The 26926-nt window shown below is 39.6% G+C and overlaps 1 long non-coding RNA gene across 1 annotated transcript in view; it reads left to right on the top strand.

The window, feature by feature from the left end:
• LOC307185293 overlaps nt 1–26926 on the top strand; it is a 170318-nt gene that overhangs the window by 27706 nt on the left and 115686 nt on the right. Inside the window, exon 5 of the long non-coding RNA XR_013827947.1 lies at nt 13753–13977. This is a non-coding gene — a long non-coding RNA (uncharacterized lncRNA). The remainder of the gene's footprint in view (nt 1–13752; nt 13978–26926) is intronic.

Here is a 26926-nt window from a genome sequence, read left to right as displayed (position 1 = left end):
TATATTAAAACCTTGGAAGTTTTGTAAGAATAAGACATATTGACTAAAACCAGTGCATCTGAGCATGGGCAAGTTTGGTCTGCTGTGCTTTGTGTTAACTAGAAAAGCTTTCCAGTCGAGTTGGTGGTAAATCAACACAGCGATAGTCTGTCAACTTGGCTCCTTGAGTATCCTTTTCTTTCTCTTTTTGTTTGCTCTTCAGACTTGGTGAATGGTGTGTGTGTGAGAGAGAGCTGTTGTCTGGCAATGGTACCAGTGTGTTGATGAGTAATTTTCAGAACTGCCTCCATATTCAAAAGTATGGAAAATGTCCTCTGGTATGAGTGGATCTCAATCCATATAAGTTTGACATCTAAAATGGTATAGTCTTCTTTTTGATCTTCTTCTACAGAATTATTCTAAAATCCCTAGGAAATATTCCCAAAGGAAATAATTTTTATAGCTATGTTCATAGCAGTGATACTGTAATTGAGAAAATTGGAGATAACAGAAATGTTCAATAGAAGAATGATTATATCATAGTGAATATATAGTTACTAAAAATGATTGAAATGTAACCAAGTTGATACATGGAAATGTTTAAATAAGACAATATTAAGAGAAATAGAAGATCCTAAAGTTTCAAGTACTATAAATAGTAATTTATACTTTTGTAAAAAGCTTATATCTTTTTTTTTTTTTTTTTTTTTTTTGTGGTATGCGGGCCTCTCACTGTTGTGTCCTCTCCCGTTGCGGAGCAGAGGCTCCGGACGTGCAAACTCAGTGGCCATGGTTTACCGGCCCAGCCGCCCCGCGGCATGTGGGATCTTCCCGGACTGGGGCACGAACCCGTGTCCCCTGCATCGGCAGGCGGACTCTCAACCACTGCGCCACCAGGGAAGCCCAAAAAGCTTATATCTTAAAAGAAATTGGTTGTGAAACTTTTATGCATGAAAATAATTTTGACTTTAATGTTTTATAGGGTTTTTAAAAGAGTTTTTATTTTGAAATAATTTCAAACTACAGAAAAGTGCAAGAATGATGCCAAGAACTCCCCTGACCCTATATCCTTTACTTGTAGTCACGAATTTTTAACATTTTGCTACATTTGTTTTATTACTCACTTTCTCTCTTTCTGTATATATGTACATATTTTTTTCTGAATCATTTGTGGGTAGGTGGCATACATCATCCCCATTTACTCCCTTAATCTTCAGTGCATTTTTCCTAAAAACATGGATGTTCTCTTATGTTCCTACAGTAGAGTTATTAAATTCAGGAAATTTAACATGGATATAATACTTTAAACAATGTACAGTATGCAGTTCAATTGTCCATTGTCCTTTTCTAGCATTTCCCCCCTCCAGTTCAGGATCCAGTCCAAGATCATGTACTGTATTTAGTCATGTTGTCTCTTTAGTTTCCTTTAACCTGGAAGAATTCCTCACCTTTCTTTGTCTTTTATGACATTGACATATTTGAAGAACATGGACCGGTTATTTTATATTATATTCCTCAGTTTGGATTTGTGTGATGTTTCTTCAAGATTAGATTCAGATTTCTTCATGAGGAGATGAGATGTCTGACTAGAAAACTACAAAAGAAATATGTCCTTCTCAGCGTATGGCATTTGGAGTCATGTAATATCTGTCTGCTCCTCTTTGGGCATGTTAATATTGATCATTTGATTAAAGTGTTATATGATTTCTCCACAGTATAGTTGTGATTTTCCCCCTTACAGCTGATAAGCATTCTGAGGGGAGATTTGTCCTACTCTTCCCTCTAGACTTAGCATCTCTCTTGGTTCCTTTATAAAGCCACATTTCCCAAGACTCATATATAGCCTAGGTAAAGAGGAAAGCTTGAGGGATTTTGCTGAGGTTGTATATTTGCCTGTAATACCCCCATTCAAACCTGTCTAGTTTGTACCACAATTTAAGCCTATCTCAAAATGCTATCTACTTCCCTATTTGTAACTAGATTTAATGCCGTCCTCTTTGACCTCCAGGAGCACTTTGTACTTTTCTTGGGGGACATATTAACTTCTACTTTGTGCTTGTAACTAATGGTATACTTCCTTTATCCCAGTTACCAGACAGCAAGTGCCTTGAGGGCATGGACTGTGTCCTAATCGTTTCTGCAAATTTTGCTGGGCTCAGAAGAGGCAATCAGTGGGAGACATGTGACCAGTGTTTATTCATGAAATGTGTATTTACTCCTACTACTCACTGCTTCTGATGTGCTAGTTGAATACCCAATTACATATTTCAAAAACTCAATTTCATCCGTTTAACATCTCTACACCTCCTATTTAACATGTTGCTATTTTGCCCCTGAAGGTAGAATGGAAACCCTTCAGTGTCCCTCATTTCTGTATTCTTAGCTCAGGTGTTAAGAAAAGTGTTGTTGAGTGAATGAGTTGCTTCCATACTGTGAGGATTTGTGTTTCATGTTTCCATCTAAATCTCTTATTAGGGCACTGGGCCAGCTTCTCATGGCTTTGACAAGAATGTATGATGAGGTCTGCTCTTCCTCTAGGGTATTCTTCTAACACTCGTTCAGAATAACTCTGTGAGAGAGTGGCATGGACATATATACACTACCAAATGTAAAATAGATAGCTAGTGGGAAGCAGCCACATAGCACAGGGAGATCAGCTCGGTGCTTTGTGACCACCTAGAGGGGTGGGATAGGGAGGGTGGGAGAGAGACGCAAGAGGGAGGAGATATGGGAATATATATATACATACATACATATATATAGCTGATTCACTTTGTTATAAAGCAGACTAACACACCGTTGTAAAGCAATTATACTCCAATAAAGATGTTAAAAAAAAAAAAAGAATAACTCCGTATGTGTATAGGTAGGATCCCTACCTCAGGACTCTTCTGTGTATGGCCTTTAGAAACTGAAAGTATAACCTGCCAAAATCACAGGAGTTAGGAGCCAAGGTTATTAATTTGTTCAGATAGTATTAATTTGTTCTGCCAAGACATGTAAGAACAAGCATTAATTTAGTTTGTAAGTTTAATGAATGATTAGAAGAACGAAAATTCTAAGTAGGTCAATCAAGTCTTATGGTACTGATGCTGAGCAGGTCCCTGTGGGGTTCCCAGGCACGGAGGCTTTTTTAATCTCCCATTTCTTGTAGGCAAGGCTCCAGCCTCCATGACCTTCCCTGAGTTCCAAAGGGCAGATTCAAGAACAGTTGCTAATCAAGGGAGGAGCAGCCAGGAAACCACCTGAGGCAAGATTAAAGGGACCAGAGAAGGTCCACCTGAGACCTGCACACACTGTAATGTTGTCAGCAGCCCCACCCTTTTGAAACTCTGCAGAAGAAAGAAGAATGCAGGACTGTTACTGCCCTGATCCTTATTGCATACCCCTGACCACGGTAAGACCCGCCTATAAGACCTCTCCCTATTCCCCAGGGAGTGGGCACAGTTCTTAAGGCACTAGCCTGCTGTGTTCCCCTCTTCGCCTGGCAAAGATTAATGCCACCCTTTCTTTCTCCTCCAAAACCCTGTCTCCGTATCTCATTTTGGCATCGGGGTACAGGGAGCCAATATTTTGGCAGCAGTACAACTAACTTGCAATTATACTGGGAAAAGTTGTCCAGACAGATGACACTAGACTGCTTGTTACTTTATATAGAAAATGTATAAGATACGTAAAATCCATCTTTTCTAAAGTGTATTTTTTATGTTAAGTTTTTGAAATGGTTGAAGCCATATCTTTCTTCATAGTGAGGCTTTCCTTTAGAATATGAACTGGTCTATTATTTTAAAGATAATTTAAAAATTTTTAATCGTTTTAGATTTACAGAAGAGTTGCACAAATAGTACAGAAACTCCTGTATACACCTCACCCAGTATTGATGCTGAAAGCTCAACTTCTCTGTACACCGGTGCTGAATCATATCTCAGAGACGGAGTTTTGGGTGAAGTAGAAAATGATAGCTTTATTACTTTGCCAGGCACATGGGGACACAGCAGCCTTCTGCCTCGAAAAACTATGTGTCCCCACTTGGAGAAGATAGTGAGAAGTTTTATAGTCATTGTTCAAAGAGGACATGATCAGCTCATGGACATTCTTCTGATGGGTGGTGGTGAGGTAAGTAGGAGTCAACAGCATCAACCTTCAGGTCCAACTGGTCGGGGGTCTGCATGCTTGTGTGCAGCAAACCATCGTTAATTGTTAACTTTTCCCACCTGGAGGGGGTTTCAGTATCTTCAAAATAGCTCAAAGATATTGTTGTGTATCTGTTGTTGGGGAAACAGGACCTTGCCCCAGGGCTGCTCTCAACTGTTTGTTTCTCCCTGGTCTGGCATCCCCTCCCTTCCCTAATTAACAACTGCTTGGATCTGCCCATTGGAATTCAGGGAAAGTCATGGGGGCTGAATGAAGGCTGTTTCCCATAATCAAAGAAATGGGGGACACAGAAAGACTTTGTGCCCAGGAGCCCCACAGGGCCCTGCTTGGTATCAGTATCCTCTACTGTTAACATCTCATTTCACTATGTACATTTGTCACAAGTTAGAAATAAACATTGGTACATTATTATTAACTAAGCTTAATACTTCATTCAAATTTCACCAATTTTTTTTCTCTAATGTCCTTTTCTTTGTTCTGGGATCCCACCTAGGATATCACATTATGTTTAGTTAATATGTCTCCCTAGCCTCCTCTGGTCTGTGACAGTTTCTCAGACTTTTCTTGTCTTTGATGGCATTGACAGTTTTAGAAGTGCTAGTCAGGTTTTTTTGTAGAATGTCCCTCAATTTGGATTTCTTCAATATTTTTCTCATGGTTAGACAAGGGTTTTGTGGAAGAAGACCACGGAGGTGTAGTGCCATTCTTTTTACATCATATCAAGGTTACATACTATCAGCATGACTCATCATGTTGTTAACGTTGCCAAGGTGGTCAGGTTTCTCTACTGCAAAGTTACTTTTTCCTCCTTTTCCATACTCTACTTTTTGGAAGCCAGTCACTATGGCCAACCTACTCTCAAGGGAGTAATGGGGTGGAAAATTAAGTTTCACCTCTTGGAAGGGGGAGTATCATCATGAATTCTTCTGCAAAGATCTGTCTCTTCTTCTTTTTTTCTTTTGGCTGCACCGCACACCATGTGGGATCTTAGTTCCCCAACCAGGGATCGAACCCACACCCCCTGTCTCTTCTTATTTATTAATTCAATCATTTATTTATATCAGTATGAACGCATTAATATTTATTTTATACTTTGGGTTATAATAAAATACTTTGTTATTTATTTTGTTGCTCAAACTGTTCCAGATTTGGCCATTGGGAACTCTTTCAGTTGATTCCTGTGTCTCTTTGATATGTGCCCATCATTTTTGGTTTTTGAGCACTTCCTTGCTTTCTAGTACTACAAGATGCTCCAGGCTATCTTGTATATTGTCTGCTCCAGCCTTAGAATCGGCCATTTCTCCAAGGAGCCATGGTTCATTTTGTAGGAGAATGGTATTAGAAATAAAGATCTGGTCCATTTTTTGATAATATAATAGTGAATTTTGGAATGGAAAGAAATGTGAAGAGGTAGAGAGCATAGGCTTTGATAACAACTTTGAATGATTTTGAATCATAACTCTGCCATGAATAGGTTGATCAGCCATCCCAGTTTGCCTGAAACTGAGAGGTTTCCAGGGATGTGGGACTTCCAGTGAGAAACAAAGATGAGTTGGCCACCCTAGTCATGGAATTGGTTATGTCTCTTGGTTGCAAGGGACAAAAACCCAAATAAAGCTACCTCAGTTAAAAAAGGGAATTCAGTGACTCATTTAACTGGGAAGTCTAAGGATGAATGGATTTCAGGAAGAGCTGAATCTAGGGATCAAATTATGTAATTAGGGCTCCCTCTGACTTCATGTTTCAGCTCCACTTCTCTCTGTGTGTTGGTTCTTTCTTAGACTTTCTGCATGTGGTGGGAAAAGTGTGAGCTTTCTTTAATGGAGATGAACAGCTGTCCTCATCCCCTAGGACAGGGATCAAAACTGAACTGCCTAGAGGGGTGAGGCATCTAGTATAAATGAGTGGAACAGGCTGGGTGGAGAACAATAGGGAGAAGCTCTAGTTATAGAAACTGTGCAGGAATGAAAGTTCACTATTGCCAGATACTTCAATTTTTCAAAAGAAGCCAGAAATGAGAAAACCTGATTTTTAAATGTTGGCAACTAATTCCATTAAATAATGACAACAACAGCACTATTTATATCAAGAAAATATACTTGTGGGGCAAATACTTGTAGGCTACCAGTTTATAACCTCTGCCTTCAGGAGTTCAGGGCCACTTCCTGGCTGCCTGAGGACATGCTTGGGCATATACCTGTGGAAGGTGGTTCACTTCGTGTTCTCAGGATACATTTACTACTTTTGAAAATAGACCCCATTTAACTTAACAGTCACTAAATTCATCAAACACTTGCCATGTGCCAGACATTGTGCTAAGCAATTTACACATCTCTTTTAATCCTTAAAATAACCTATGAAAGAGTTACTATTATTTTTATTATTATTATTTGGCTGTGCCGCACAGCTTGTGGGATCTTAGTTCCCTGACCAGGGATGGAACCTGTGCCCTCAGCAGTGAAAGCACAGAGTCCTAACCACTGGACCACCGGGGAATTCCCCAATAGTTACTATTATTACCATCATAGCCTTCCTACAGATGATGAAACTGGGAACAGAGAGGTTGTGTATTTTCCTTGATGTTCACAGATGGAGGTGCCAAGGCAGGATTTAGATCCCTGCTAGATGTGACTCTAGTGCTCAGATTCTTTGCTCCTTTGCTGTATTGTTTCAGATGGCTGCAGAGAAGAGGCATCTTATCCCTCAGGGGCAGAGAAAGTCTGGGATGGAAAGAACCTTGGAGATTACCCAGTGTGTTAACCTCCTTATTTTATAGATGGGGAAATTGAGGCCAAAAACAAGCAGTGACTTTGACAAGGTCTCATAGCCTATCAGTGGCTGATCTGGGATAAGTCTAAAGCCCTTCTGCTGCATCATGTAGCTTCTGGGATTTGCTAACCGCAAGGACTAAGTCCGTGGTGGGTTTTATGAAGCATTCTGAAGCCTTGATAGATTATCCCTGCTATTGCTGTTTCTGAATTGACACATTCTTCATCTCTCCATACATTAGGCTCTTCAGAGGGGTGAATATTTTCTTGTCTTTTTAACCGGGAAAGAAGATTAAAACAATTATTTTTCTCTAAATTGATAATTTAACCTATAAGCTCAGCCATCACTATAATTTGAGTGCAAGGCCAGAGTGAGACGGAGAAGAAATCTCACAGCTATGATAAATATCTGTCTTTTAAGGCCTTTCTGCCAATTCCTAAGAGCTATGTCACCAAGAAGCCATGAAAGCTACATTTTGTCTATACAGAAATGATCATAATATTCAGTTTCAAAAATATTAAATTCCAATGTGTGATTTCTTAAAGGTATATACATGTGAATTTAATAGATATTTAAAGACAGGCATTTCTTTTTTTTTAAATTGGAGTATAGTTGATTTACAATGTTGTGTTAGTTTCAGGTGTAAAGCACAGTGATTCAGATGTATGTGTGTGTGTATATATATATATATATATATATATATTCTTTTTCCTTATAGCTTATTACAAAATATTGAGTATAGTTCCCTGTGCTGTACAGAAGGTCCTTGTTGGTTATCTGTTTTCTATATTGGAGTGTATAATACATGTTAATCCCAAACTCCCTCCCCCACCAACTTTCCCCTTTGGTAACCATAAGTTTTCTATGTCTGTGGGTCTATTTCTGTCTTGTATATAAGTCTGTATCTTTTTTATTTTAGATTCCACATATAAGTGATATCATATGATATTTGTTTTTCTCTGTCTGACTTACTTTACTTAGTATGATAATCACCAAGTCCATCCATGTTGCTGCAAATGGCATTATTTCATTCTTTTTTATGGCTAAGCTAGAATTTTGCTAGTTTTTTGTGAGATATAAAAATAAGGCATGATCCCTGTCTTCAAGGAGCTTATTACATAGCAGAAAAGGAAGATATATAAGCCCTTAATTACAATAGAATAAAGTAATAGTCACAAAAATAAAACCATTGAGGAAGTACTGAAAAAAGAACCATCAAATCCAACTCAAAAGATCAGGGAAGACTTCCCAAAAGATCTGAGCCACATTTTGAAGGCTGGTCAGATTTCAGCAGCTATAGTCGGGGATGAAAGCCCTATAGGCAAAAGGAAGCGCATGAGTAAAGACATAAAGGTGAGAAACGTAGGGTGCATTAAAAAAATATTTAGTAACAAGTTTGGTCATATGTGCAAGGCTCTGTTTGCCAGGCTAATGAGTCTGCTTCATTTGGTAAGCATGAGGGATCTATTATAGACTTTTGAACAGGGAAATGGGGTGATTAGGGATTTTTATAGGAAAGTGGACTTTTTGGGATTGAAGTGGGAAGAATGAAGGTGAATAGACTACTAAAGAAGCTATTGTGGAGCTTTCAACAAGAGCCAGTACAGGTCTTGTGAGAGACTTGGCAGTGGGAATAGAAAGAACATTGAAGGACATTGTGGAAATAGTTTTTGGACTTGGTAGTAGGATATGGGAAGTAAAAGAATTAAAGATGATTTCTTTGGTTTGAAGCTTCAGTAACTGGGAGATGGTAGCATTATTATAGAAATAGGGAAGAGAAGAAGAGGAACTAGTTTGGAATAGAAGATGGGGTAGTTTCAAATTGTTGAGATCGACGGGCCACCTGGCTATCAAAGGAGATATGTACATTTGCATCTGGAGTTCTGGTGTGAGTATAATTTACAGATTTAGGTCTGGGAGTCATTTACATGGGAAATAGAGAACACATTAGCTGTTTATATTATACTATATGCCTATTATTTTCTTTTTAAATTTTTCTTTTTTTTTAAATTGAAGTTACTCGATTTACAACATTCTGTCAGTTTCAGGTATACAACAAAGTGATTCAGTTACATATATATTTTTTTCCCAGATTATTTTCCATTACAGGTTATTACAGGATATTGAATATTGTTCCTTGTGTTACACAGTAAATCTTCTTTATTATTATTTTGTGTATAGTAGTTTGTATCTGTTAATCCCATACTCCTAATTTATCCTTCTGCATGCCCCTTTGGTAACCATAAAGTTGTTTTCTATGTCTGTAAGTCTGTTTCTATTTTGTATATGATTCATTTGTATTATTTTTAGATTCCACATATAAGTGATATCATATAATATTTATCTTTCTCTGTACGACTTACTTCACTTAGTATGATATTCTCTAGGTCTATCCTTGTTGCTGCAGATGGCAATATTTCATTCTTTTTTATGGCTGAATAATATTCCATTGCATATATATACCACATCTTCTTAAGCCAGTCATCTGTTAATGGGCATTTGGGTTGCTTCCATGTCTTGGCTATTGTAAATAGTGCTGCTGTGAACATTGGGGTGCAAGTAACTTTTCAAATTAGAGTTTTCATCTTTTCCAGATATGTGACCAGGAGTGGGATGGCTGGATCATATGGTAGCTCTGTCTTTAGTTTTTTAAGGAACCTCCATGTTGTTTTCCATAATGGCTGCACCAATTTACATTCCCACAAACAGTGTAGGAGGGTTCCCTTTTCTCCACACCCTCTCCAGCATTTATTACTTATGGCAGTTAGGTTTTGAACCACTTTTGGGTACACAGAGAACTGTAATCTAGCCAGAATTCCAATTAGGTGTGTGGGCTTCTCATTGTGAAGGCTTCTGTTTGTTTTGGAGCACGGGCTCTAGGTGCATGGGCTTAGGTAGTTGTGGCACACAGGCTCAGTAGTTGTGACTCATGGGCTCTAGAACACAGGATCAGTAGTTGTGGTGCATGGGCTTAGTTGCTCTGCAGCATGTGGGATCTTCCCGGATCAGGGATAGAACCCGTGTGCCTGCATTGGCAGGTGGATTCTTAACCACTGTGCCACCAGGGAAGGCCCTCATTGTGGTTTTGATTTACATTTCTCTAATAATTAGCAATGTTGAACATATTTTCATGTGCTTGTTGGCCATCTGTATGTCTTCTTTGGAGAAATGTCTATTTAGGTCTTCTGCCCATTTTTTTATTGGGTTGTTTGTTTTTTGGATATTGAGTTGTATGAGCTGTTTGTATATTTTGGAAATTAAGCCATTGCTGGTTGCATCATTTGGAAATATTTTCTCCCCTTCTGTAGGCTGTCCTTTCATTTTGCTGATGGTTTCCTTTGCTGTGAAAAAGCTTTTAAGTTTGATTAGGTCTCTTTTGTTTATTTTTGCTTTCTTTTTTTTTTTTTTTTTTGCCTGGGGAGAAGAAAATATTGCTGCGATTTATGCCTGAAAATGTTTTGCCTGTGTTCTCTCTAGGAGTTTTATGGTGTCATGTCCTATATTTATGTCTTTAAACCGTTTAGAGTTTATCTTTGTATATGGTGTGAGGGAGTGTCCTAATTTCATTTGATTTACATGAGGCTGTCCTTCACAACACCACTTGCTGAAGAGACTGTCTTTTCTCCATTGTATATTTCTGCCTCCTTTGTTGTATGTTAATTGAGTGTAGGTGTATGGGTTTATTTCTGGGCTCTCTATTCTGTTCCATTGATCTATATGTCTGTTTTTGTGCCAATACCACGCTGTTTTGATTACTGTAGCTTTGCAGTATCGTCTGAAGTCTGGTTGGTTTATGCTTCCAGCTTTGTTCTTTTTCCTCAAGACTACTTTGGCAATTCTGGGTCTTTTCTGCTTCCATATAAATTTTCAGATTATTTGTTCTAGTTCTGTGAAAAATGTCATGAATATTTTCATAGGGATTGCATTAAATCTGTAGATTGCTTTGGGTAGTATGGCCATTTTAACAATATTAATTCTTCTAATTCAAGAGCATGGGCTATCTTTTCATTTCTTTGAATCATCTTCAATTTCCTTTATCAATATTTTATAGTTTTCAGTGTATAGGTCTTTCACCTCCTTGGTTAGGTTTATTCCTAGGTTTTTTTTTTTTTATGTGATTTGAAGCAGAATTTTTTTTTACTTCCTCTTTCTGATATTTCATTGTTAGTGTAAATAAATGCAACAAAATTCTGTATATTAATCTTGTATCCTTATGCCTGTTATTTTCTAGCCCCTAGATAAGTTTTTTTATATATTGTAACATTCAGTTCACATAACAACACCATGAAACTGAGATCCAGAGAGATTGATTGGTTTGCTCATGTTCTCACATTTAATTCATCTCATCACTATTGAAGACTTACTATGTGCCAGAACCTGTTCTAGAAAGAGGCAAAACTTGAAGTCTTACTGCATGAGGAAATGAAGGATAGATTAGATCCATATATGAAGAAATAGGGTGAAAATAACATGAAGATACATCTAGAGAAACACCAAGCTTTGCAGAGTGAGGGGAAGAGGAGAAGGGCTCAGAAGAAGACATATAAGGTGCAGGTAGAAGGAGGAAGGGAAGCAGGATAACATCATGTCTCAGAAGAGGAGAGAGAGCTAGAACTAGAAGGAAGAGATATTTACCCAGCCAACAATGTCAAATGCTGTAGAATGAACAAGGATATGAAAAATGAGCAAAAGTCTCAATTTGGTGATGAGTTGGTTAGATGAACTCCAGAGAAATGGGAAGAAAGTAGCACCAGCATAACAATTTGTATTGAAGCCAGATTTTATAGAATTAAGGAGTAAGTAGGTGAAGAAATGGAGGCAATAGACAGAGATAGTTTGGTAAACAAGGGGAAAGAGAGATAGTGACTGACAAAGTGGGAAGGGTAGGAGACCAAAGGGCAGAGATTCTAGGGAGGTAGTGAATTATCTGACTGTTGGACAAGGCTGGATAGGAAAGCAAATCAAGCTGAACTGAAATAGATTATGGGATTTGGGGCCATTATGAAGATCAAAGGGCAGTGGTTGAAAGAATAGGAAAGTTGGGGAGATGGCAGGTTATAGTCTTAAAGGGTGAATTAAATTTCAGTTTAAGAGCTTAGAAATGGGGTAGTATGAATGATAAAGAAAGCTAAGGTTTGGGACTTCCCTGCTGGTACAGTGGTTAAGAATCCTCCTGCCAAAGCAGAGGACATGGGTTCAATCCCTGGTCCAGGAAGATCCCACATGCCGTGGAGAAACTAAGCTCGTGCACCACAACTACTGAGCCTGCACTCTAGAACCTGTGCTCTAGAGCCTGCGAGCCACAACTACTGAAGCCCACATGCCCTAGAGTCCACGTGCTGCAACTACTGAGCCCACACACCACAACTACTGAAGCCCACATGCCCTAGAGCCTGTGTGCCGCAACTACTGAGCCTGCATGCTGCAACTACTGAAGCCCATGTGCCTAGAACCCGTGCTCCACAACTAGAGAAGCCACTGCAATGAGAAGCCCGTGCACCACAACGAAGAGTAACCTCCACTTGCCACAACTAGAGAAAGCCTACGCAGAGCAATGCAGACCCAATGCAGCAAAAATAAATAAATAATTGATTTTAAAAAATAAAAGAAAGCTAAGGTTTGACTATATTGAAAGGTGGTTGAGATGGAGTGAAGACAGATTATGGGATTATGGAGGAGGGAGGCCATTGTCCTGACAGGGTCATCAATAGGTATGGATCTTCCCAAGTGCAGAGGAAGAGCCAAGGATGTTGATGGAGGACTGGGTATGAAAGAAGACATGGATCCTGATTCTAAAGCAATTGGGGAGGATCCTTTAGGTCTACAGTCAACCATGAAGAGGGATGGCAGATAGTGAGGAAATCAGATGACCTTCACCTGAGGTTAGGAGAGATTATTAAGTAAAGATTTTGGAAAACAGGACAGTCAGTGTGAGAGGTGTGTGAAGAAAGCATAAAGAATTCTTATTCACATTGGAAGGGAGATCTATAGAAGACACATTAAAGAAGTAGACTAAGTGAAATAAGGTGGTTGATAGCTAGAGTACAATTGGATGGGGATGAAAATGCTGGCGGCTGGTAGAAAGGAGAGGAAAAGGGATGACAGAAACATTTGAGAGGAGGCTGGAGGGGTGGAGAGTTCTGAAAAAGCCTAAGTGGAATGCTGGCTAGATTACAGTTCTCTGTGTACCCAAAAGTGGTTCAAAACCTAACTGCCATAAGTAAATATAGCTCAAGTGTGTCATACTATATAAATATTTTGGAATACAGAATGGAGCTGTTGTACAACAATGCCTGGAATGCTTACTTTGGATTGACTAATCAAGGAACAATCAACCTGAAAAGGTCAGGAGAGTTCTCTCTCTCTCTCTTTTTAATGGAACAAATGGCACCATACATCAGCATTGTTTTAAAACTTGTGGTAGCTACATAAATAATTCTGTGCTTGGGAGGAATAATTCTCACACTTTTTGGGGGGTAATTTTACTTTCTTTGAAATACTGTAGAATTTTAAACAAGTTCCCATTTTTTAAAAAAAAATTTTTTGGCTGCACCGTGTGCTTGAGGGATCTTAGTTCCCCAGCCAGGGATTGAACTCAGGACCCCGGCAGTGAAAGCACCGAGTCCTAACCACTGGACCACCAGGGAATTCTCGTGTTCCCATGTTTTTTGGATAACTGCCATGCCAGCTTTAAAAAGTGCAAAATAGTTGTGTGTGTGTGTGTGTGTGTGTATATGTGTGTGTGTGTTTGCGCGTGCGCGCACTTGGTGTTTAATAAGAAAGCAACTTAGATTTGTGGGAAGAAGTCCACCCAACTTTAAAAATAACCCCTTTTCTTCTGAATTTCAGGACCCACACTGTGGTTATAAGTGGACAGGGTGGTGTTCATGGAGTTGATACAAACAACACAGGATCTGGCATCGGACATCCTGCACATAAAACCTGCCTTACCATATATTAATGGAGTGACTTGGCGAAGCTACTTAACTTCCTTCAGCTTCAGTTTCTTCATTTGTAAAATAGGAATGTAAAAAAACCATCTTCCCCAGAGATTGCACATGAAGATGAAGTGAGGTAAGGTTGAAATCATCAACCTTAAGGGTTGGGTGCTAGGAGCTTACAGTTATGATGTTTCTTCTCACTGGGGAATTCACATGTACATCAAAGTGTGAGAACTTTTGGTCCAGGATATGTCTACTTTCTCATCTGAGTCTCTGGAATGTCCTATAGGTTCTATAACCAAGAATAAAACCACAGTGCTTATTTAAAGGGAGAATAGGGGAAGTTTTTTGGGCCACTGAGGGGATCAAATCACTATGGGAATTTTAAGTGGCCTTAGGCGTGGCCCTTGGAACTGCTCCTGATTCCCTTCTTGAGCTGCCGTAAGCCACTGACTGATCCTTCCTGAGAGACAATGACAGTGTCTCATCATAATAGTGAGATTAACCCTGATTTAAGAATCTTGTTTCCCTGGCAAGATCAGGGTTCATGTTCTATTTATAGCAGATCTTTGGACAAAACTCTCTGGCTTTGCCTCTGAACTGATTCTTTTACCCCAGGGATTTTAAGAACAGTTCTGATTCGGATGTTAGGAAGACAATACCAAAGTGGCCTTCTAACTGTTCCTTTAGGCCTTTCCTACTTCAAATCTACATTAGTCTGGAAGTTGTACTAATTTTTTGGATGTAGAAGTTGAGGAATTTGGAAATTAGCTTTCATTTTGCTAATTAGATTTCTAAATAAGATTATCCTTTTCACAAGACTGTAAGACTGGATTAGTCCAAAGAATACCTAGACATTTTTTTAGCCCTCAAAGGGTTACCCAAATCTTATCTCTTCTCCTACCTCTCCTCTCCCCTCCCCTCCCCTCCTTTCCTCTCCTCTTCTCTTTTCTGTTCTCTTCCTTTCCTTTCCTTCTCTTTTCTCGTTCATCTATTAGCTATCATCCATCTGTCTATCCACCTGTTAGTCTGCCTATCCTTTCTATCTATCTACCTATCTATCTATCTATCTATCTATCTATCTATTTGTCATGTGTCTTTCTCTACCTATATTTTGTTTTGTTTTGATGGGAATGGGAACAAAGGTGATAAGGGAACAGTAGTTATCTGAAGTTTCAAATATCATTGGAGTTTTTTTGAAATGTTGCATGAAGACAGTTCAATTATACCTATCTTGTATCATTTGTTAAAATAATGGTTAGGGAAGAAGAGAACTTTTCTGGAGTCCAAAGAGACAAAATTTGGGTAATGGGACAAAATGGAGCAAAGGAAACTTGTTGGTTAAAGGCTAGAATTCCTGGTGACAAGAAAACACTTAAAATCTCCTGTACCTCTTCAGAAGAAGAGAAACTAGTGGCTCTAGCTTCTCACCTGGCCTCATTACCCAGTTGCCATAAAACTTTCTGCCCTGAGATAGACTATGACCCTTCTGTTTACCCCTCCCATCTGGGGGAGCAACCAACAGCCCACTGGTGCTCAGGTTGTGACAACAGTGCAATGAAGGGAGATACCAGGGTTTGGAGGACTCAACAGCAACTAGTACTCTCAGTGAAATAGCTCCTTCCCAGCCAGCTCTGCTCATTGAACAGCCTACTGACTAAAATGACCTGTTCCCCAAGGAGACCCTCTTCAATTCCCCAGCCCCAGACACCCCTGATGAGATAGTAAACAATGACCCCACACCTCCCAGGTAAATACTCTGGATGACTCTGGTCACTCACCTTCCTCCAGCTTTTTGGGACTACTCCCAACACACCCCATATTCCAGTTACCAGCAACCTCCCAGGTCATCACCACATGTTACATATCTTGACACTGCTTTCTACCTCCCTAATCTGGCTCCATTTCCTATGCTTCCCCATAATTTTCAAATTTCTCCACTGTACTTTCTGGGATTTCTGGTTTGCCATCAGCAAACTCTCCTGTGTTCCAGACTCTTCTCTGAACATTTGCTTTGCCTTCTTCTTCTAATTGAAACCTGGCTGTCCCACTCAAATGGAAGATGTCTTTTCTTTCACCTCTTATTTGTCTCAGGACTTGTAGGTAGAATAGTTGTCTTCTTCTTTCCTATTCATCCTGCCAAACCATCTATCCTTCTTTGGACTTTGAAAACCCCAAGTCCATTGAGCTCATGTCTTCAGACTTTACCACCTAATATCTCTCCTAAATCATCTTCCAGAATCTCTTTGCCATCATTCTTTGGTGATTTTATCATTTGGTTTACTGTCTTTGTTTATTCCTACAATCAACTTAACTATGTAGATGGTCCACTCAGCACCTTGGTCTCTTAATTTTTTGAACTTCTCAACTCCAGTAATCTCCTCCACCCTACTGCAGCTGGTCATTGCCATTTTCACACCATGGATATTATTGGTAGTTATTACCGATAGCCTCTCCTTCTTCAAAATCTCTGGACAGCACATTTTGTCCCACTGTCTGATCACCACCTTTGGAGCATCAGTCTCACTCCTACTAGCTCCCTTGGAACTATTCTTTGACACCATAGGGACATTCAATCCACTGACTCTATGCTTTTTATTTTAAAATTTTTTCTTCTCTTTCATATTATCATTTACCTTCTTGTTCAGCTACTTTTTATGATCTGGCATTTTAGTCACAACTTTGCAGAAAAGCTGAACTTCATTGTCCCTCTCTCTCTCCATAGCATTCATTTGAAAAAAACCAACCTTGTGAAACCCAATTATCCTATGCTGTGACTACATCTGAGCAAGTGATGTTTGTAGAGAAAGTTTATACAACCATGCTGACTGGGCTTGTCTAAAGTTATCCACCCTAAATCCCAAATAGTATCCAATGCTGCCAGACAAGCTATTATATTGTAGTTTCCTGTAACGTTCACTCTGCTACACTCTAGGACAACCTATCTTCTCAAACCTCTATACTTTCATTCCCTTTATAATCTTAACCAGTTAAATGCATTTAACTAAGTACTATCCCATATTCCTATCACTAAAACTTCCTATCAGTGTTAGGGGAAATGCTAACTGAAACCACCCTCCCTGCTCAGGCAACATAGTAACCACTTGCATGAGTATCTTACACAGGAGGTCCTGGTAAGGAATGTGGAACTAACAAGCTACTACCAACCAGAAGAATTCAGGAAAGGTCAAAAGGAGAGAGGAGACTCCAGTCCATATGTCCTGCCAACCTCCCAGAATCCTTGTTGCTGGACTCCATCTTGGCTGAATGATGTGCATGCCACCAGGAAGGGCCCCGAGTAAGAATGATTGGCCAGAGACAACCCAGAAACTAACCCCATTCCCATAACACCCGAGACTGTGAGCCACGTGGCAGAGCAGTCCTCTGGGGTTCCCTAACCCTCCTGCTCTCCACTCAGGTGCCCCTTCCCAATAAAGTCTCTTGCTTTGTCAGCACGTATGTCTCAGACAGTTCATTTCTGAGTGTTAGACAAGAGACCACTCTCGGTCCCTGGAAGGGGTCCCCTTCCTGCAACAAATGGCTACTCTGGCAAGGCCTCTTCTTTGCTACGACTGACATCCTGACAACTTGGGGTACTCGGAGACCAGCTTGCCCGCCGACGGATCAGACCTTGCGGCTGCAACTGGGACCTTTTTGTCCCTGGTCTCTTCCTGACGTGGACGACTGGCCAGAATGCCCCGACTGGGTAAGGAACAAGAGACTTTATTGACCTCTTTTCCGAACTTCCCTATTTTCAACGCCTCCTATCTTACCCTTTTTATTTCTGTCCTGGTCCTGGACGCCAGCGTCTGGTTGAAGGGCCTCAGCCTGATCCGAGGGTTGGAGCCTGATCACCTCCGGTAAGCAGAGAACTCGAATTCTGGTTCTGGTCTGGTATCTGGTATCTAGTTTCTGGTAGGGCCGAGTTCCCGTCCTCCCTTCCTGGAAGCCCAGGGAAAAGTCCTGTAATGCCTGGGCATCTGCAGGTGGCAGGAGATGTCCGTAAGGCCACCCCCTTTTCCCCCCTTCCCCTCATCTTTCAATCTGGCCTCCTTTCCTCCCTTTGAAATCTTTGAAGACCTGAGATATTTCCGTTTACTCTGTTAGTACTTGGATCTGAAGTTCTGTGTCTCTGTAGGAGGTTTTCTGAGAGACTGCAATCTGGTATTTAAAAGAGTGTCTGATTAGGACAGCCAGGCCTGTGTGTGTTTTATACTTTGTATTCTGTGTTGTGATTTGTGAAGCCCATTCTGCCTTGTGAAACAGGAAATTCTGGTTCTGTTAAGCTATGAGATTTCTGGTTGTGTTTGGCTATATGTCTCTGTGCATTATATATATTATATATGTCTGTCCTTTTGGATGGTATTATCAAAATCTGTCAATGAGCTCTACTTAACTGGCTTAGAGGAAGTTAAGTGCTTATATAAATTCTGGAAAATATAGAATATAACTGGCCAGAATTAATTTTAGGTTCATGTGAAGTGGGAAATATTAAAGTATTAAATTAATATCTGGTATTAAACTTAGTTTGCTAATCTAATTAATACAGGCATGTCTTTAGAGTCATCAACATTAAGTATAATACCTTTATTGTACCTAGGTTTAATAGAAATTAAAGACATCAATTACTAAACAGAGAAACTACAGGTATTTAAGACTATTAGTGAATATGTTTGGTGCCACCCTGAGATGCTCTCTATAAGAAAACAAATGATTTTAGAAATCATCACTGGTATTTATGTTTACCAATCTACAGAGTGCTAATGTAAGACAGTTCATAATTGCTTACTTCTTAGTTTTCACTAGAAATTAAGATTTGAGGACTCATTTAAACATGTAATTAGGGCTAATAAAAATAATAAAGGAAGCATTTGAGTATGAAGTAGGAAATGTGTTTTCAGTGAAGATGGTATGAGGAATGGAATTACATTTTAATAAGGGAAGAGTAAGTGAGTCTGTCATAGAGCTGGTTCTGGATGGAGAAGAAAATGGGGGATAGACTAATAAGGTTAAAGAAAGTGATGGAGGGTTTGTGGATGGCAGGATTGACTAAGTTTAAAATAAATTTAATTGGGTGAGTGAATTTTAAAAGTAAGCTGATGTTAAACTTGAATTTGGCTTTTCTCTCTGTTAAGAGACAAATTTTCTTAAAATGTTGAACTCCCTTTGATAACAGATTTTAAGTTTCTTTACCTTTTAAGTGATCTGTTCTGTATTTGTCTTTGAAATCTTTTGTCACTTCGGCTAAGTGAATAACTATTGTTTCACAGTGACTATGATCCTATCTGACTGAGTGTTCTAAACCCTTTTTGATATTGTTTTGATAAAGCTTCCCAAATCAAATTGTAATGAAGTTTCATTGACCTCTAGCTAACTTTGCAATGCTTCAAAGGGCTCCTGAAACATCCCAAAGAGAAATATTAAACTAATTAAGTTCATTTTGTATGTTAAATTACATGAGAAGTATTGTCAAATGAATAACAAATATTCTTAGGTTATATTGTATGGTAAATGTTACTAATATAGATGTTCTAGGAATTATATGGAGTTCCTAAAATTCTGTCATGTCCTGGTAAAATGTTGTCAGTCATAATTCTAGTTATTATCTGAAAGTGTTGTATGTCACAGCAATAACCAAGTTACTTTGTCAATTGCATTGTAATCAGATTTTAAATATGCCTTCTTAAGTCTTCTGTCATTATAGACAGTCATGGTTTTATTCTGATGCCTTTGCAAAAGAAAAAATGATTCCTCTTCAAGAAGATTTATAGAAAAGACTTTTGGATAAATACAAGTTTCGGACTTTCAGACCGTGATGCTGAACTGGGTAAAAAATTGAAGAATTCTAATGAAAAACCTGACGGCTTCATAAAAACTTAACAAAAGGACTGAGTGAACTGGTGAATATGGTTATAATTTTTATGGTTTCTATCTGAAAATTTCCTGGTTTGAATCTACATTTTCCAGGTGTAAGAAAAACCTTCCCCTCAAACTAATTATGATATACAGTAATTTAGTAAATTAAACATTTGTAAGCAGAATTGAAACATTTATCTTTTCTCTCTATCTGCTCCCTCCAGAGGTTGGAAACTCTTATGTTCTCAACAGCTTTATCAGGTAAATTAGGAAAGCTACCTTACTAACAGGTACAGGAATCTCAAGCTATTTTGGGGACCTTGAAAAGGTAGGAATTCTCCTAGATCTATTAGGCAAAATGTGTGATAAGCCCTTGGCATGACTTTCCTAGCCCTGAGAGATTTTTTAAAAGTTCAGTCTGAGACTCCTTATAAAAGTTTCACACACACACACAAAAAGTCTATATCATGAATTATAGTTATATAAATCATCAGGCCAAGTTTATTGAGACCAGACTTATTTTGCAAATTACTCTTAATTTGGTTATATTTGGTAAAATTGAGGGTAATTTTAGAGAGAAAAAGATTATGTTTCAGTGAATATTAAATTCTGGTTTTGTTAATGGAGGGTTTGTATTTATTAAGACTTACCTCCCAGGTAGTTCCTTGCTGTCATGTTATATAAATGTAAAGTTTAATTGAAGGACACTCTAAGTTTGTTTCTCAAGTCTATCTCAGTAGTCTATCTTTGAATGAAGATCAGATGCCCCAGGACCTGCAACCAGGAGATTATGCATGCTGGAACAGACATAATTTAAAGACTCTCTCCAACCTGGACAGAAGGACCCTTATCAGGTACTCTTAACTAGCTCATGCACAGTGAAACTGAAGGGAATTGACTCCTGGATTAATTTCCACTCACAAAGGGCCCCTGCACTGGACTGGCCTATGGAGAGGGTGGCTGACCTCAAAATCACCTTAAAACAACGCTCAAACAAAAGAGAAACTACACTCATACCAGGATGAGAAGAAGACGACATCAGAAGTAGACAGCTTGCCCAAGATCCTGGACCTGACTCGTATGATCATTTATAATGTTTTCTTGACTTCTTGGACCCTTGCATATGATTCAAATGTTTTCCTGTCATGGGCACGATCCTATGCTAGTTTTAAAAATCAATCCAGTTGTTGGGTTTGTGGCCAATTACCTGTGTCTAGTACTTCTGGGTTACCTTGGTGGATTTCTCTACTCCAAGGCTCTTATTGGTTGGCTCTTAGGAAATTTTTTCTAGAAGAGAGTAATTATAGTCCTATTGAGGCCACTATTATTATTACTAGGTGGGATCCCCTCACCTAGCCAATTAATGATCCCACTCTGACTCCGGCCATAAATTTTTCTTTATTACTCAGGCTCAATCATAGCAACAAGCAAAATTTCAGCCAAGGAATAAGACCTCCCACAATTATGGGATGGATTTATGTAGTTAACACCAGGCCATGGTAATTTAAGTTTAAAGGCTCCTCTGTGTTGGGAACAATTAAATCATACTAGGGATAATCAGTCTAGTAACATTAGGAAACTGGGCTGGGTGCCTTATGGACAGTGCCAATATATAATATACCTTAAAGATAAAGGATTGGTACAGAACAGATTAAGTCAGACAACCTGGGATATACTGGGCCACACATAATAGAAGCTCGCTTAATTCTTACTTATGACTTCACTAATACTGCTAGCTGTGTTATTTGTATTTCACCTGTTTTACAAAATTGTTGTTTCTTACATTACCAAATGTGTGACTGAGCCTCTGATAAAATGATGATATATGGTTCCATGTAAGATCAATGATGGTAATAGTGTAACTCTAGATATGAGGAGAAGCAACAAGAGGGAATCTTTTCCTGCACTGTAAGAGACTAGTAAGACAGGTGGTCCAGAGACTTTTTGGCTACTCCTAAGGCCTAGTCCAGTAATAGCACATTGAGTAGCCTATCAGAAAACTCTTTGCCAGGCCTGGGAATGAGCATTCCTAGCACCATGGAATGAAATGGTCATGAAATGCCCCCCAAACCATGGTCAAATTTATGGCCATGAAGGGGCCCTGTTGACTGGAAATTGGCACTTGCCATTTGCACTTGCTGTCTGCCTCTACAAAGGTTAAATCATGAGCCACTGCAGCTGCTGACCTTCAACACCCCCTGAAAGGAGTTCAGAGTGGAAATCAGGAATGAGGCAGTCTGTGCTCCGGGAAAAACTGGCAGAACAGGCCTTCAGATAGTTAGATATTTTCAGGAGAAGATTCTTTGAGCCCAAATTCTTGCATCTTCTTATACCTAGAGAAACACTAACATCATTAATGGTGACATCTGCTTTGGCTATTAAGGAGAATATTACAATTAAAAGTCAAAATGGAGTAGCTATGGTTTAGACATCCAAAGAAATAACTAGATGACACTGTGGGTGTGATTTCAGACAAGTCCTTGTATTGCTAAGAACTTGAGTTTTCTGAGCTGTGTCAGACTTGGATGCCACCAGCCATTCTCAAAATAATGTCTGCTGGCAGCTGGTAACTGCAACCTTACTTTTTAAAGGTCTCCTCTTGTAACTATTACATTTTTAGACAACGGAATTCCTTTAGATCATACATTAACAGAAAGAGAGACATGTATGATGACCAATAGCACCTGTTATCTATGTGTTAATACCACATTAAAAGTTAAAACCTACCTCAATAAAACTAGATAACTGGCTACCTGGCTACAAGTCTCCCCAAAGCACCAGGTCCAGACTGTGTTTTAGGCTTATTCTCCTGAAAAGAAATGAGGTTTATTTTGCCTATTAAAATCCTGTTGTCACTCCTCCAACTACTTCTAATTGGGTCTGTTACACCAAAATGGCAGACCAAGGGATTGAGATTTTAATCGTGCAAGACTCAGAACCAGGACTTGGAAATCAGAAATATTTCCAGTTCAGTGTCTATTCTCCAGATTCAGGCAGGACTATGCCCTGTTGTAGCAGGAAGTGGCCAGCACTGTTGTTGCCCAGTTCCCTGAACTGAAACTGAGCAGGACTCTGGGGGGCTCCAGAGTACAAATCCTTTCTGTGTCTCCTGTTTCATGTTTGTAGGATATAGGCTTCACTCAGCCTCCTTGACCTTCCCTGAGTTCCAAAGGACAGATTCAAACAGTTGCTAATCAGGGAAGGGAGGGGATGCAAAAGCAGGGGAGGAGCCATGAAGTGGTGGTACAGCCTTGGGGCAGGGTCCTGGTTCCACCTCAAGGAGTATGCATAACAATATCTTTGAGTTCTTCTGCAGGAACTAAGGCCTCCACTCAGGTGGAGGATGTTAACTTCAGGCTGAGCACAAGATTCCTGGAGCACTGCCCTGTTACCTCACTACCAATCGATCAGAAGAAAGTCACACACTCTGCAGACCTCACCCCAAATTTTGCCTTCCTTTTCTGGGCCTGGTGATGACCATCCTGTTAGGCCTCCTGTTTGGCCCTCGTCTGTTTCAGCTGCTTACAAGGTTCATCCTGACAGGGTCCAACAGTTTCAGCTAAATTGTTGTTACTACAGGGGTGAATGCCAGTTTTGGGCACAGAATACCTCGATTTAGATCAGGTAGCGAGAGACTTCTACTGTACTAGGCAGGACTATGCCCACTCTTAGCAGGAAGTAGTTACAGAAGAAAGAGACCTCTGCCCCAATTCCCAAGAAGTATCTTGAGTATGAAGTCTCTCAGGGGGGATTTGTTAGGGGAAACACTGACTGAAACTGCCTGCCCTGGCCAGGCAACATTGTAACCACTTGCATGAGTTATCTTAAAAAGGAGGTCCTGGTAAGGAATGTGGAACTAACAAGCTACTACCAACTAGAAGAATTCAGGGAAGGTCAAAAGGAGAGAGGAGACTCCAGTCCATATGTCCTGCCAACCTCCCAGAATCCCTCTCACTGGAATCCATCTTGGCTGAGCAATGTGTGTGCCACCAGGAAGGACCCTGAGTCAGAATGATTGGCCAGAGACAACCCAGAAACTAACCCCATTCCCATAACACCCGAGACTGTGAGCCACGTGGCAGAGCAGTCCTCTGGGGTTCCCTAACCCTCCTGCTCTCCACTCGGGTACCCCTTCCCAATAAGGTCTCTTGCTTTGTCAGCACGTGTGTCTCCTCAGACAATTCATTCCTGAGTGTTAGACAAAAGCCCACTCTCGGGCCCTGGAAGGGGTCCCCCTTCCTGAAACATACATGCATCTATACACTCCATGTATTTTACTTTTCCTTCTGTTACACTGGGAGTAGTGTTTCGCTCTTAACATCCAACACCTCCTTCGGTATCTTGGATCACATCCTGCTTGTTTACTTAAGGACTTCAATACTGGAGTTATATTCTCTCTTTCATTTTTGTTTTTTCTTTCATCATTTAATTATTCCTAACACAATACAAAGATGTATTATTATGGATCACCTTTAAAAATAAACCTCCCTTGGCCCTGCATACCCCTCCTATGTTCCATTTCTCTCCCTTTCTTTACACAATCCACAAATTACTTGTTTATACTGTCTCTACTTTTTCACTTCCCATTTTTCTTTTCATAAGCCCATTGCATGGGCACTTTTTTTACCCACCACTCTTTTGAAATTGGTCCTTTTAGTACCATCTAATCTACCAGCTATCAATCTAATGGTCAGTTTTCTATCATAATTTCATTCAACCTCTCACTAACATCTAACAGAGTTGACCTCTCTTTCTTCCTCCTCCCCCTTCATCTTCTTTTCACATTTAATAATGTTTATTGTTTGCTTCACAAATGAAACATGGTAGAGAATAATTCTGAAGTGATGACTGTAAATAGGTAATGAAATCCTATTGACAACTCATTTTGACTCCTTCATAGATGCAGCTTTACCATTTTGAAATTTCTCAGAGATCTCTTGATAATTGAATATATGACATATTTTGAAGACTAACTGCTGATTCTTGCTTGAGTAGATAAATATCTCCTTCTTTCTTGAAACTGTTTCTTCTCTAAGCTACCACATTTTTCTCTTTCTTCCTACCCCAGGGGTTGACCTTTTTGGACTTTTGCTGGTACTTGTTCTTTACTCAACATCTATGTTGGAATACCCCAGAATTGGGAGCAGAGACTCTGGAATCAAATAGCTTGGGTTCAAATTCTGATTCTGTCACTCCTATCTGTATGCAGGAATTTAGTGCATCATTTCCCTCTTTGAAAAATGAGGGAAAATCATAGCACCTACTATTGTAAAGATTGAATGAGTTAATATATGTAGAATATCTTGAAAGGTGTCTGTTATATTAGTGCTATATATTACTGTGCTGTATTAATGGCAGCTGTTATTATTCCCCTCACTCTTTTATTTGGTGCTGAGGTGACAGGGGACTTGCCTTTTGGGTCATGGAGCTGGAAATTGCCAATTACTAGCTGTTGGTGGCTCTTTTCTCTGCCATGTGGAGAAAGTCAACATGAGAAGAATGAGGCCAACACATAAAAGTAGCCAAGAAGAAGTGAGTGGTATAATAGTCAGCATTCTTGGTTGTGAACATCAGAATCAATTCCAGATAGTCCAGCTAAATTAAACAAAAATGAATTTATTAAAAAATATTAGGTAGCTTGAGGAATTTCCAGGATTACTGGAAAACAGGCTTGATATTTCATTGCCATGTTCTTTGCAACCAGGAACAGTAGAGCTGAGAACAATGCCTAACTTCATTGAAAAATTATTCTAGCAGAAGCAACATTCCTACTACCTACTGCTACTTAACATGCCCCCAACCCTGAAACTGATACCAAAATCTGTGCCATTGATGCCCCAGGAGAATAAGACAACTTGACCACTGATATTGTCAGAAACTCAATCATTTTCCCAGTGCAAGGCCAGCACTGCAAGTCTTGTATGGTTGTATCTGGCAAAGCGTAGATCATATCATTTTGCTCTAGCTGCAAAGGAGTCTGGTAAATGTAATTTTTTATATTCTACTTTTGGAAGGCAGGATTCACAATGTGGAAAACTATAAAACTATAAAAATGGTTTTGGGCAGCAAGAAGTGATATATTTCCAATATAGGTTTGTGTCATGGAGAGGAGGACCTGTTGACTTCATGTGAATCCTTGGATCCAGCTGCGCCTAAGCCTACTCCTTGGACCTTCCTGTTTTATGAGAAGATGAGTTTCCTTCCTTTAGTTGAGATAGTTAGAGCTTTTTGGTCAATTCTATTTAGTGTCCTTATAAGTATGACTTCTTTTTCCTCTGATTCAAGCTCCATTATTACAATATCTTCTCAATTGGTGTTTTACTCTAGGCCTGCCCTCCGTCCCTTCTGTTCATTTTCTTCTCTGGAGTTGGATAATCTTTTATCAGTGTAAGTCTATTTGTATCACTCTTCTGGTTAGAACTCTTACTGGCTTTCCATTACTTTAGGATAACAACCATAGTCCTAGCACAGTGTACAGCTCTCTATAATCTGGGCCCTGCCTACTTTAGTTTACCTTTTTGCTGCTTTCTCTGGTCAAGTCTTGGTAGACTTCATTTCACTCTCTAAACATATCACCTTTCCTTTTCACTTTTATCTGTGCCTTCAGACAGACTGTTTCTTGTCCTCCTTACTGAGGACTTAATCCCAGGATACAGCCTCTCAGATAGCCCTGAGGGACTGTTCCAAAGAGGTAAGAAAGGAACCAGGATATATAGGAGTTTTTGCAGAACAAACAAAAAACCAGGCAGTTGAACATCAAAAGATTACTGCTAATTAAAGAAAAACCAGATATCTCTAGTTAATTAATTTAGTGCTTTTCTATGTATGGGAAGATGCAAGAGTCTGGGCTTATTGAAACTATTCCTTTGATATGCACCTTAACTATCTCAGGCCAGTATCCTGTTTATCTCAGTCCTGAGTTCCCCTCAGGGTGCACCCTTGGGGATGGTTGCAGTGGCTGAAGCCTTGATGGCTGCAACATTTGTTTACTGCAATCGCAGGCAACATTCTTTGTCCACAAGTCCTTGACCTGCTTCTCGCTAGGGTTCTTGAGAGGATCAAATGATATGCTCTGTAGGGGGTCTTCTAGTGCAAAGGATCATTCAGCTACCTTTTGCATGTGTCACAGTGCCGGGCTCTTCCCTGAAGTGATGTCTTTGCTACCCAAGGCAGGAGTGACTTAAACTCACCTCCCTCATCATGCCTCTCCTCCATTGTCAGATCTA

The sequence above is a fragment of the Stenella coeruleoalba genome, assembly GCF_951394435.1.
Source record: "Stenella coeruleoalba genome assembly, chromosome: 4".
NCBI classification, from domain to species: Eukaryota; Metazoa; Chordata; class Mammalia; order Artiodactyla; family Delphinidae; genus Stenella; species Stenella coeruleoalba.
The sequence above is the reverse complement of the archived record's forward strand: the minus strand, read 5'-3'. Positions and strand labels throughout refer to the sequence as shown.